At 27.3% G+C, this 14,241-nt stretch overlaps 1 protein-coding gene across 1 annotated transcript in view; it reads right to left on the reverse strand.

Annotated features, from left to right (window-relative positions):
• LOC112689733 overlaps positions 1-14,241 on the reverse strand; it is a gene marked incomplete in the record, with an annotated part of 415,778 nt that overhangs the window by 269,513 nt on the left and 132,024 nt on the right.

A 14,241-nucleotide genomic window follows, 5' to 3' on the forward strand; every position in this document is an offset into this window, starting at 1 on the left:
TATTCCTAGTAACACTTTTATAATTTGTAGGGAGTAAAATACGAATATTTAAGTTAATTAAGTATACGTTTTTTGAAAAATTAAGTAATAATTTTTTTTTTAAAGAGTCATTTGGAAAATTAAATCAAATGCATTGTATATTATATAAAAATTATATACAGATTATTACAATATATGATAGGTACAATGTAAAAAAAAACACTTCTAAAATAAACAATCTTTGTAATATTTGTTTCTCTTCTAGTAATTATTTAGAACAGGTGCCTCAATTTAAAATTTTTTTCTTCTAGCTTTTACATCAGCAAATTGACTGATTGTTTCATTAAAGTTTATTTGCATTACCAACTGGTTCTTGATGGATAATATTGCTAGTCCATTTAATCTGATTTGGCTCATCATTGAGCGCAAATAATTTTTAACTATTTTAAGTTTCGAAAAACTTCTTTCACACGTTGCGACTGATATACAAATTGTCAAAAATAACTTTAGTGCTAAACATAAGTTTGGTACAGACTCTGGAAAGTTCATACTAACAATGAACTGCAAAACTTGAAGAGTTGACCATTTCTCCATTTCCTCTTTATTGATATTTGACGCTTGAATATGTCGTTTCTATCTTTTTATTGCTTCATGATCCTTGGAAAATTTGTCGTAAAATTCAGTTAGACTAGAAATAAGTTTTTGTAATATATCATCATTTGCTTTCATCAAATTGATTGACTGTAAAACTTCAAATTTGTTATAAACGTTCTCCATGGATTTGATTCTTGTTTTCAGTTCCAAATATAGTTGCGTATGGGAGTTTTCGAATGCATACATTTTTATCAGTGTGAATATTACACATATGAATATACAAAAATACAACCATTTTATATTGAGCGATGAGATGTGACGTTTTGATTAGGTACGTGGTTTACTGTTCACTCAAAATTCAACGTATTGTAATTTAAAATTCCTAATCTATTACCTACACAGTACGTCAGTACACGCTATATTACAAAACTATTCTACATTTTTTTTTAAGTCCAGGGAGGATTAAATCTAGATACCTAATTCATATATACGTAAGGAACTGTGGGACTCTTTTAGAAAGTGGGGCATTAAGTGGGCCCTTGTTCAAAGTATGTTTTTAAAAATTTGATTTATTTTTAAGAAAAATTTTAATTTTTTTCCTTTATTTTTTTTTATTTTTTTTTATTTTTTAATTTGATTTTTTCAATGGAAAAATTTCATATTTTTTTTTGTGCCCCTTTTGAACGAGGTGCCCGGGGTGAATCGCCCCCCCCACCTCTTATAGGTCAGTCACTGCTCAGGGGTGCCTACAATATTTTCGGACTCTATCTTAACAAAATGTGTAGGTATATTTATAAATTATGATGTATAAATAATTAAATAAACATATATTTAATATTTTACTTAATATTGTGTCTCAATGAATGCGTTTTCCTTTAATCCCCGTATATTTTTCTAAAATAGATTCAATTATTTATGACATGTACTTTTATTGTCAATTGTAGCTGTTATATTTTTATTATATTAAGTTTTTACATGAACATTTATAACATTTTGTTTTATTTTTTCTATTACAAAACAATATTTTAGAATATATTACATTTCATTTAAGCAACATCAGATAAATTACAGGCCGTTTAATCTCAGGCTTAAATATTCTAGTTGTATAACATTTAATATTTATTATTTAGTATTTTACAATATAAATAAATTGCAAAATATCTGATAGTAAAACAGTGAAAATTTTATTATGTACTGTTTATTGTTATAATATATATATATTTTTTTAAATATCTGCAATGTATACAGTAATTTAGAATAATAATTAGATTTTTTTGAATAAGTATAATAATATGTGTAACAAAATTAGAAAACACACGCATTAGTGATACATAACACTAGCATAGATTTGAGACTATGCAGTTACTTTATAGTAAAGTAGCAATAAAATAAGTAGCAAAAAAATTAACTACGTATATCATAGTTTAATTTTTTAATTTTTTTAGTTGAGCTCTGCATCATTTACTTTTTAACCTATAATTAAATGATTTGAACACTAAAACAATTAAGAATAATTAACAACATAATATATTGTAAAAAATTACAAAATATCTATACGTGAAAACTAAATGTTTCAAAAAGCCGTGACCACAAAAAAGGTCGTTGTTAAATTAAATATTTGTATAATATGTAAAACAGTAAGTAAAATACAATATGCTATCTAATATTATGTAAAATAACATAACATTGGAATAGAATAACCTTTTTTTTAATATTTAGGAAATTATACCAACAATATTATCGAAACATAATGGTATCTTATGTATATATATATGTTATAAAACCATATGTACTTCAGTTCAAATGTTTATTTCTAATGCGTTAACTTGATAACATTTTTTTTTTTTATTTTTATTTAAAAAAGCATTTATTATTATAAGATTGAATAATTTACTGTAACATTTTTGTTTTGTTTTTAAAATAAACGAAGGATTTCCTATTTTTGTTTTTTAATGAAACGTGTAAGAAGCCAAATTATATTATGATGAAAATTCAATTTCGTTGGTGTAAGGTGACTTCGATAAACCTCTGAACATAGAAATAAATTGAAAACGAAAAAACATAAATATTTCTTTTGGAATTTCGATCCAACAACATTAATTTAATAATAACTACAGATTTATTTTTGCGCATAAAAATTAACCCATTCAAGCAGTAGGACGGATAAAATCTTATACGTTTATTATTCGTGTCAACTGTGATAAATAAACGTTTGAATAAAAATATATAATTCGTATAAATTACGTGTAATAAAAAATAAAAAAGTTAAAACATTTTATAGTCAATGCGTCATATTGTAAAAAAGTATTAATGTTTAATGATTTTACTTAATAAATTATTTCCTATAATGATTGCTTGTTGCATTTTATTGAACTCATGTTTTCTCGACAAAATCAGTTAAAATAGAACTAACATAATATTAATTAATATTTTTGTTTTATACTCTATCTGCTCATAATTGTATTAATTTTTCTCATCCATAATTTAAATAAACCTATTTAAAGAAGTGGACAATACCGTATCATTATTACGATCAAATGATGTTGGTGACCCTTTCCGAGAGTATAATTTGGGGTTTATAGTGGTCTGGGGAAGTCAGAATGAGGTCCGGTAGAAATTAGTTGGGTTAGTCCCATCACCGCTGGGAGTCGGTTAACGAGCATCCTGCGATTAGAATTTTAACTTTTAAATCCGCGTGACTGGCGTGTAAATGATCATTTCGACGGTGAACTTGGAGGTCGATGTTTGTAGTAAGAACTCGAGACGATTTGTTCTAACGTAATAACGACATTTTAAACGACCCGTGGTAAGCTAAAGGGCTGCAAATAATTATTTTATTTCCCCGGAAAATAACTCCGATTTTTTACAGTACAAAATTAATATATTCAGCTACATCGATCATGCGCTTGGGAAACGCTACTTTCGATAGAACTTCATAAGCTATTTATATTAACCAGTTTTGGGAAACATGTCTTCAATGGAAAGTCCATTTGTGAATAAATTATATGAATAGAAAATTAAAGTGACTATCAACATAATCGTAAACAGTCACAAAATATGTTATAATTGAAACTCGTAGCACAACTGATGAGTTCAATATTCGATTCATGGGGGTCAGAGAATTTGGCAAATTCGTTCAAAGTCGGTGATGTCCTAGATGTTTTAATAATCAGAAGACTATAACTTAGTAATGATATGTACATTAAAATTATAATATATTACTGATAATGGATTATAACGATACAAAATATTTTTCTTACATCAAATAAAACAGCGAAATAAAAATAGCAATTCAAACGCATTTTTATAGAAATTTATATGAATTATTTTTAGTATTTTTTGTAACTACGCATCGAGTTAGTTGTTGTTAAGTACAGATTTTCTAAAATATAATCACCAATATATTTTTCTTTTATAACTAGTTTTAAAATCATTAACTATGTCTTACAACAGTTTTTAAATGATTGATTTCAAGGAAACATAAATGTGCGGAGTTTTCCCATTGATTTTTGCACAGAGGGATGAATGAAAGATGGTGGTCGAAGACTTTCTTCTCGCCAGTTTCCTGCCCAGAGAAAGAAACCGTAGGGTTTGAACCAATATACTCTACCCGGCTATTCTGGCCCTACCGAAGTAACTTATTTGATGAAGTAAAATTTAAAATAACTCGAATAATTTAAGTGGTATTTTTATCTAAATCATTTAAAACCAAATCCACAAAATTAGAAAATAATTAAATAAATAACAAATTAATATTTTTAACGAATACAAAATTTTTAAGAATTAATATATATATATATATATAGTAGATATTTTCACATAATAAGTGTTAAGTATTTTTTATTTTTAAGTATAATTATTCTCACTATGAATTATAAATAATGTTAAGGATAAATGTGGTTTAAAATATACAGAAATTAATTTTTTGAAAACTTTTAAAAATTTTGAATAAGTGCCTAAGTTGTATATATCTATGTATATATATATATCGAAATAAATATTATTCAAATAATAATTATGAATAATAGTATAATTTATATAAATTACCACAGCATTTTATTTCAGTGAAAAACTGTATAATTTAATAAAAAAAGATTTTAAAATGTGATATATTTTTTCAATTGATCTTATTTATTACAAATAAGTATTAATAATACAATATACATTCCGCAATTATTTCGAAGTATAAATTAAAATAAACATGACTTGATTTTTATTTTGATCCACCGGCCACTTTACGTAACTAATAACATATAAAATATAATATTTTTTCAATTAAAAGAAGAACATATACAATGTATGCAAAATGCGTAATAAGCTAATGTGATCAAATTAAACAGATAAATAACACGAACATTTCTGAGAAAGAAGATCATCCTGTAATATAACCCTATAACCCTCTAATGGTAACTTATTGTATAATTTATATCAAATTTGTAGGTGATTTAAAAAAAAACAGGATGAAGAATATTGAGTTATATATTTATTTATTGTTCATTTATTTGTTTATTTATTTTTATTATTTTTTTTTTTTTTTTCTATATATTTGTGTATTTAAATATTTTTTTTAAATATATGTATATAAAGTTATGATTATATATAAAGTCTATATTCGATAAGGTCGTATTGTGAATAGTTAGAGATAAAAGACGAGAAACTAAAATAGTTGAGTATGATTGTAGTCTAATGAAAAAAGTTTGTAATACTTTTTTGTTAATTGATTAATATTTTATATTTATGTCTTTATTAAGAAAATTATTTGATGTATAATCGGAGAAGATGTGAAGTGTTATGTTTTGAAAAGCTTTAATGGGTACGGATTTGAAAGGTTAAGCACCGCTGAAAATCTGTATGTCATATGCCTAATTTGGACTTGGAAGACATTTGTATGTAAGAATTATAATTTGAATCAAAAGTTTTGATTTAAGTGTGAAACATATTAGATGTAAACGACTGTTAAATACTTTGCGTTTATTTTATGATAGAAGGTAGGCCCAATTTTTGTTAAATATGATTAATAAGTATATGACCTGAGAACATATTAGGCTTATGATACATTAATAAATTATGTATATAAATATGATACTTTAAATTATAGTTTGGCTATGTTTTCTTTTTTTAATATGAATAATACAACTATAGCATTTATTTTTAGATGTCAGTTTGACGATAGTTAATTAATTTTATGAGAATGAAGTTGAAGAGCATTAATAGCAGTAAAGATCATCATTAGATAGTTATATTTGTTATGGGAATATCGGTAATTATTAAACTCTTGCTGTTATCCAAAAAAAAGTTGAAAGAAAATTAATAATACGAATGCGGAGTCACCGATTTTTTAAGAAGGATCGTATGAAGAGAAGGAAAGTAATAAAGAACGAGAAGCTATGATCCAAATATATAAATTAAACTTTGTGCCATATACTTTTGAACGTTCGCGCCCATATAAATATATATATATATATATATATATTACTCAAAAGAAAAAAGTATAAATCTCTAATTTGTTAGTTCCTTTTTATTTTTTTCTTATGAAATGTAAAATAAAAATATTCTTTAAATCAATGGTATTCAACCTTTAAGAAAGTCTGGATCATATTAGGAAAATATATTTCGAGAGCAAAATTTTTTATATGCATGTGAGTGTCTAAATGGTATAAATGGTCTCAAAAATATTTCTATTTTCTCATTGACTATTTAGTTTTAATTGTTTAATACAAGGTTGTTTAATTAAATAAAATAATGAAAACTGTTGAATGAATCATTCATATTATATTTTACTATTTAAATAGACGAATATATGAACTACTTTGCACATTTTGGTGTAAACACCGTGCAAATTATTGAATAGAGCGCCTCGTAGTGGTTGAATGCATGCGTTACATAGGGGATGTAAATAAACACGAATACTATGCAGTTTGTACTGTGTATCATAAGGGGTATACAAATACGAAATATTTTAAGTTATAACTTATAACAACTACGGATATATAAATTATATGATTTAAAACTAGATAGTCCAGAATAATTACTTAAAAATAAATTCTTATCAAATTTTATTATTGCAATTAACATTACAGTTTACTAATTAAAACTATAATAGGCTATTTTCAAAATCTATTAATAATTAATCATAATTAAATCTATCATCTATAATATATTATCAATTAATTGTGGTGTAAATAAGTTGATTCAAAAGGAACTATTGTTAGAAGATGATAGAGAATGTAAAATGTGTTTAAATGAAATTATTGATAGTATTGAAATTAATGAAATATTTATGAAAAATAATAGACTAATGAATTCAGTTCTCAATAATCAAACAAGTTTGATCACAGCTATGTTACTCAACTCGTTAAATTTCCTTTAAATAAAAATGAGCATAATTTTCATTTTAATATGATTGTAGTGAAAAAATAAGAAGTTAAATCTATTTCAACAGCACGTTAGAAAAATCTAATAGTAACAAATGGATAGAACTAAGAAAAATAAGGATTTATGTAACTAAATGCCATAAAATAAAAATTTGTAAAAATATGTCAGCTGAGAATAAACAAACTAAACATTCAAATATATGCTCTAACTGTAAATATACTAATTTAACTAACAAAAAAACTAGCTTACTCCATACAGTTAACTGCTCGTATTCATTTTTCTTTTAAGTCCTTTTCATATTTTCGATTAGGAAATGTGTAAAACTTAATATTTTGTGTGTTTCAATACATATTAATACAATTGACTACACAAAATATTTTATTACTTTTACTCATTTTTAAATAATACTAGGTCAGACAGATTGATACGACACAACAAACAAGAGACAAGACGTGACAAATGGTTACTAAATTTTGACAAGTGAACATTGAACAGTCACTTAAATTAAAAATCAACTGATTGAAATGTAAAATAAACAACATAAATTATTAACATTAAGTACATGCTACCATCCAAGTAAATATTATTATTACCATGTTTTTATAACATAATAACTGTTACTGGACATTGGTACGTGGTATTATGTATTATTAAACGCTGTAAAAAGAGTTTTAAAGTAACCAGTATACAGAAGTAAGTAGTGAACAAAATATATTTTTATATATGACGAATACAACTGTTCAATCAGAATTCAATGATCCAAAAAAATGAATGAGTAAATACTAAATGCCACTATTTTGCATGACCGCCGGATAATGGTGTGTAGCAGTATCCCCAAGTAACGCCGACGTTTTTACTCTAGAGCGCTAGAAATACATTTGTACGATTTCTATTGTTGTTCGAGATGCGCATGTATCTAGGTACTAAATCTCTGGACAATAATCCTAATAGATCGTTAATAATTTTTACTTTATGAATTATTTGGTTTAAAAAAAAGTGCTGCTACAAGTTTCATTTGAAATGTTGACGAAATTCTGTATTGAAAACTCTGTTATTTAAATTATTATATTGTATTATATTGTATTATTGTTATTAATACGTATTATTTTATTCTTATTATACTGAATTAATGCCATGAAAATATTCGATAAACCCAATAATAGCGCACCACCGTAATTTTCTTGTTTTCCTCGCAACAACAATACACAATATTAAACGTACATGTTAAACGTCGATTAAAGTTTTTTCTCGTTTACGGTTCATGCGGATCCTCACACAACTGCTGCAATAGTGGCAAACGTGGTACACGTGCAACCGAACAACAATAACACAGTCCTGTTCGACTGTTTTATCGGAACACGCTGGGCCTGCGATGGTATCTCCATATCCGTGCATCGTAATAATAACACGTTTTCGTCGATCTTTTCCCTGTCGAAATATACCATCCCAATTATTCGCATGCCTCTGATATTTCAACAGTCACACCACCCCTCCAGCAGCAGCCACTCGTGGATTTTTAATAACGATGATGATAATAAATTGCGTTCTCCGAGGTAGACACCGTACGGGATGTATTGTCCCGTGCGGGAAAAATAAAAATAAATAAGAGTAATGATGAAAAGGGGTTCCGGATGGAGAACGGTCGCCGATTTTGGGGCGTGTTCGGAAAATATTCGTGAATTTGTAAACACATTGTTCTTTTTCCGCTGCGGCGAAAGAATTCGAACCGAGGAGACGACACGTTGCGAGTGATGCAATGATTTATGATGACGAACCCGTACACATACCAACGTGCAATGGTAATAGTATTAAAATATAATATAATATTACGGTCACGTTGTAGCAGCAGATTATATTGTTTGGCTTTGTGAACGCCCAGCCCCCGATATGCGGTAGATATTATGCCAAATTTTCGAACGAAAACATTTTAGAAATTCACACGGTTATACTTGAACGTATATTTTTAATTTAATTGATTTCTATTAAATATAATTATATTCTTCAACAGCAATTTTGCCTATATAATGCACGTGTCCCGTTAACAATCAAATCATCACTATACATAAGCTCTCCTACTAAAGTAAATAAAAACACTTCCGTTAGTCCTGCATAATATTTCTCCCTCGAATCTTTACCGGATTAAATTATAAATAGTTATTAAGCATATTGAAGTTATGATTGTCTAAAATGATTGCTCAACAAATGCTATTAACTTTGGTATGTCTTATGCAGTGTAACTAATGGTTCATGTTATTTAGATCGAATTATAACGAGATTAAATTTAAAAGTTTACCGCAAACATTATTACAGATCTCTCTATTTTAATTCTTCTCTTTATGATAATAATCGATTGCATTGCACATAGTAATATTATTTATACAAATGTACGAAAAAAAAACATAAATCATTCCAATTTACTCGTAATGCAGGGTCGTCATTAAAATAAGTCAATATTTTGATTATTAAAATATGTATGATTAGTTAATATTTTTAACAAAAATATCTAACCATGTATAAAACGATTTTAATGGAAATAGAAATTCTTTTTTTTCTAATTAAAATTATTGCGATGAAATAGTGTTGACGACACGGACCACAGCCTGTACGTCATATAACTTAAGTGATTTCGAGTATACACACACACACACACACACACACACATATACTAAATACACGTGCATGCGCATATATTTCATCTTACGTTTACTCTACGACACTCAAATTATTAATACACGGTAATGTACCCCGTCATCGGTTCAATTTAAAATTTCCGCACGATGTCATAATAATATTATCGTTGGTGCAGTAACGCAGTGTCGTGTGATGAGTAGGTAGTGTTGTATTTGGATATTTGGAAGTATGCTTTTTTGGAAATATAGTTTTAATTATATTTACTGTCTAGTAATTTTCCGGCATTCGGACGAGTGCGTGCTCGTGCCTCATAACCGGCTTAGCTCTGCTTACTCATTAGTTATTTGTCGAGCCACGTATTCTAAATTTCATTATATTTTGTAAATTACACTCGCTGAACATCGTTTTTAAGTACCTAACTAATAATTTTTAAAGAAATCACGTGAAACGTTTTCTGCTCGGTTTTCTGGTACATCAAACACATGAATCGAATTTACCATGTATACAAACAATTGATTCATCTGTTTAACAACAAGGATTATGACGTTATTAACTCGGTACAAAAAATAATATAGCAATCCGTTCAGCCAAAACTGTTCTTGTTTAAAATTAAGGCTATGAAAAATGCAGTGAAAGAAAAATAGTTTCAGTTGAAACATTTCCATTACAAAGTCAACTTAATTATTATTTTGCTCATGACATTATCGGATTATAAAAATAAAATTAAAATAAGATAAAAATAAGGTACAATTACAATAGAATGATCAAGAAATTAATAAACTATGAGATTATATAACAAACAAACTAATACAATAACTATATAGGATTATAGTTACGGATTTACAGGCAGTATTGGTAACTTTTGAAGTGCTACCTTACAGCCTTAACTTCAGATTCTCCATCCATTTCACTGCATCTTCCTCTGCTTTATGCAGTTTCTCCAGGCCTCCAACAAAAAGTGTTTGTGAACAATTATCAACAATATGGTGTATCGTTTGATACATTCCACATTTACAGAGGAGGGATTCTACTTTTCCCCATTTGTACATTAGGTAGTTACAATTCCTTTGTTCTGTTTTTTCTCTGTTTAGAGTTGTCCATAACGTCACGGGAGGTCAAAACCTGGAACTCTCAGTTCTGGGTTGTCTATCAATAAAGCGTTCCGTACGTCATAATTTTTGTATCGTTTCTTTTAGATTTCCACCATTGTATCTTTTGTTGATTTCAGGTCTCATATCGGGTGTCTTGATTTCAATCTTTTAGGAGGGTGGACAGTAAAGTCGTCATGTAGAGGGATCTCAAGATCTCAGAAATTCAACTTTCTCACGACATAATATTATATGATTTTAAAACGTTGCTTGAATTATGTTTCTAATATAATTTTCGTTTTGTAAAACGATTTTAAATTTAATTATTTTTAATGGAGTCAAATTTTTAATGATGTATTTTTCGACATTAAACTCATTTTTATTCTCGTATGAAATTTTCGATACAGAAAAAAGTTATATTATTAAATGTATGTATGTAGTTATTATTTTTGTAAAATTTACGAAAACAAAAACATTTTTAAATTAAACAATAGACCAATTATATTTTCAAGATATGGACATTATTTTTACTCATATATTTAAAGTAAATATTGATCGATATTTTTTTATTTAACAAAAATAGCCTCGCAAATATGAAATATCAACAATGTATATTTGTGTGTATTGCTAATAAAATAGAAAAAATAAAATAAAAATAAAAAAAGTAAAAAAATTAAAAATTAAATGTATGCTGGATGTTCTAAAATAATAATATTTATTATAAATAAATTAAAATATATGCATGGTGATGGTTTTAATTTAATAATCTATACTTCATTGGGTATTTGTAAAAATAAATAATAAATAAGTGCTTACATTTAAACGTATATGTTACAAAAAATGAACATTTTAACATCATGCTTTATAAATCTCTTTCAAATCATTGAAGTTACGACACAGCATCGGTGTTTTATGATCACAGGTTGTACGTTGACATGGCGTGTGAGTGACGGATCTGTAATTAATATTGAAGAAGAGCGAGTACCCATACCACGCAAAAAAGTTGAAACCATGCACAAAAGATTAAATAATAATAATATTAATGGTATTCAGATTTTAAAATTACATCATAATTTAATATTATAATATAGGTAATTAAAAATGTATTTAACCCGACCCTTCGTTATGGCCAAAGTTTGTTTTTGACAAGAAAGCAATTTAATCCTAACCCATAAATAATTTAACAACTGGGTGTACACACGGTATCGCAAATGCTATTTTTTCTACTGCAACGATTATTAAAAAATAATAATCGTAATTCATATTATTCTATTCCGTGAAGTGATCATATTCATACATTCTTTAAAAGTCTTATTCCTAAATGTTAGGTTGTAACATTTTCGCACAAATAATACTTATAGGTATATACAACACACTATTGGTTATAGTTTACTTAAAATTATAATGTTCATAGCTTTGAAAATTTAGATAATTTTTAACTAGAACTATTTATTTTAATCCAAAATATTAAGTAAAAAATTTATCAAAACGAGCAACATATCATTTTGCTATACAAGATTATTTTGTTACTACGAGTTTCGAATAATTTTCCATAGTTTTAAAAAAAATGTATATTTAAATTAAATTAGGTACATCCAAATTAAATTAAAAAAAAATACTTTGTATTTCGTGGTACTATTAGATCTAATATTAGTTCATAAAAATCTAAACAATAACAGTAGTATACAACTTTTTGTTAGTTTTCGAAATAGCTTGATTCATATTTGACAGTTTGACAGATTTAATAGTTTCAATCTATTCAATTCATACCTTATGTACATTACATTATTAATTAATATTAGTATATTATAACGAGTTATTAAACATTCTAATTGATCGATTTTTCGAGTTAAGATCTTATTAATGTTGATGATACATTACCATACGCGTATCACGTCCAAACGATACAATTTTTTTTTATTATAAATAAAATTCAAAATAATAATAATAATAAAGTTCTTTGCTAGTATTTCGTGTATCCCAGAACAATGATTTTGCACAAGAGTCGAAATCAATATACATTGTAGGTTGAAATAAATTTTTTTCCTTGATATTACAACAAAATTGACAAACCGATGAATTTCAAAAGTAAAAAACTTAAAAAAAAACCCACATAGAATACATACCCTCCGTTTTATTCCATACGTTAAAAGTAAACCATACTGTTGAGAGAGTTCCCCATGTGTATTAAAAACCCAATTTCATAGAAACATGTCGAATATTTTATACGCACACACACATTTATATATAAATATATATCTACCGAGGTTTTTTTACAGGGTTCAAAATAAGACGGAAAGATTTAAGGGAAACGCTCACATTTTTAACCAGCCCTTCGCTGGGAGTTTTTCAAATTGGGATTTTTATTTTGGTTGCATTTTTTTAAACTAGACTATCGCGGTCCTCTTTATTTCATCTCCACTGAAAAAAACCACATTGGTCTAAAATACGTGAAAGATCAAAGTATATTGATATGTATTTTTTTTTATTTTTTTTTTTTTTATTGAGTCAAATTTATTCTGTTTCAAAATTAAGTAGAATAATGAACCACCATCAAAATTGATTATCGTCCCTTAAAAAACATTTATGCGGGTTAGTATTATGGTTCTATAGTTATAGAATATACAACTCAACAGTGTTAATAATATTACGATAGTTTAATATTCGACAGAGTTTCAATTATTGGTTGTTTTGTTTAAAATATGTTATATTTTTATTCCTAACCGGATAGTTGAAAACATGTACACATATATAAAGTATAAAGTGACAAAAGAACCTAATATTAGAGGAAATACGACAATAGAAGGGAAAGTGTTGCATTCGCAACAATTCTAAAACGACGCGCAGTTATGATTTTAAAACAAAAACAAATACCACCTATAATATACTCTAACTGTTTGTAACATTTTGTCACTTGACACCACGTTCGACGGATGGTTTTCAAACTGTACGTGCACTGTTAGAATTATGTATCTACACGAATATTAGTATCAATATAGGTGTTATTGTTCTATGAGTATAATGGAACGATAATGTACACCAGACGTGAACAACTGTTATCCACGCAGTACTCCTCATAGCCATGTTAGCGTACACCGAATTTAGTCAACAGGGAACTTTCTATACCCATGTCTACTCATATCGATGTTTTATGCATAAAATGTTACCGAACAAACGATTTTAGTATTACTACAGAATATAACACGAACACCGTTGCGTCTCTTGAACACGTTTTAATCAACGTCAATAATAGTTATAAATTTATAACGTTGCGTACTGCCGTTGTCGCCGTCGAAACAGATGAACAGCGTTCGTCCGATGAAGACGATCAAAATTGAATACCGTCCACGCTATTATGACATTATCATTATCAGCACATAACGATATGACAATTGTAATCATTGCAACATGCCACGGTAGTGTGTCCAATATGATTACGAGCGTTTTTAATTGATGCGCATAGAGTTAAAATATGTGTTTCGGAGTGTTTCAGTGTTTCGTACAAAATAGTTACTAGGCTTAACGGCAATTATAGTAATTGTCACAATTGTCTCTTGCATATGTTACATTCATG

This window comes from Sipha flava, unplaced genomic scaffold (genome assembly GCF_003268045.1).
Source record: "Sipha flava isolate LNK unplaced genomic scaffold, YSA_version1 46_pilon_pilon, whole genome shotgun sequence".
Lineage (NCBI taxonomy): Eukaryota > Metazoa > Arthropoda > Insecta > Hemiptera > Aphididae > Sipha > Sipha flava.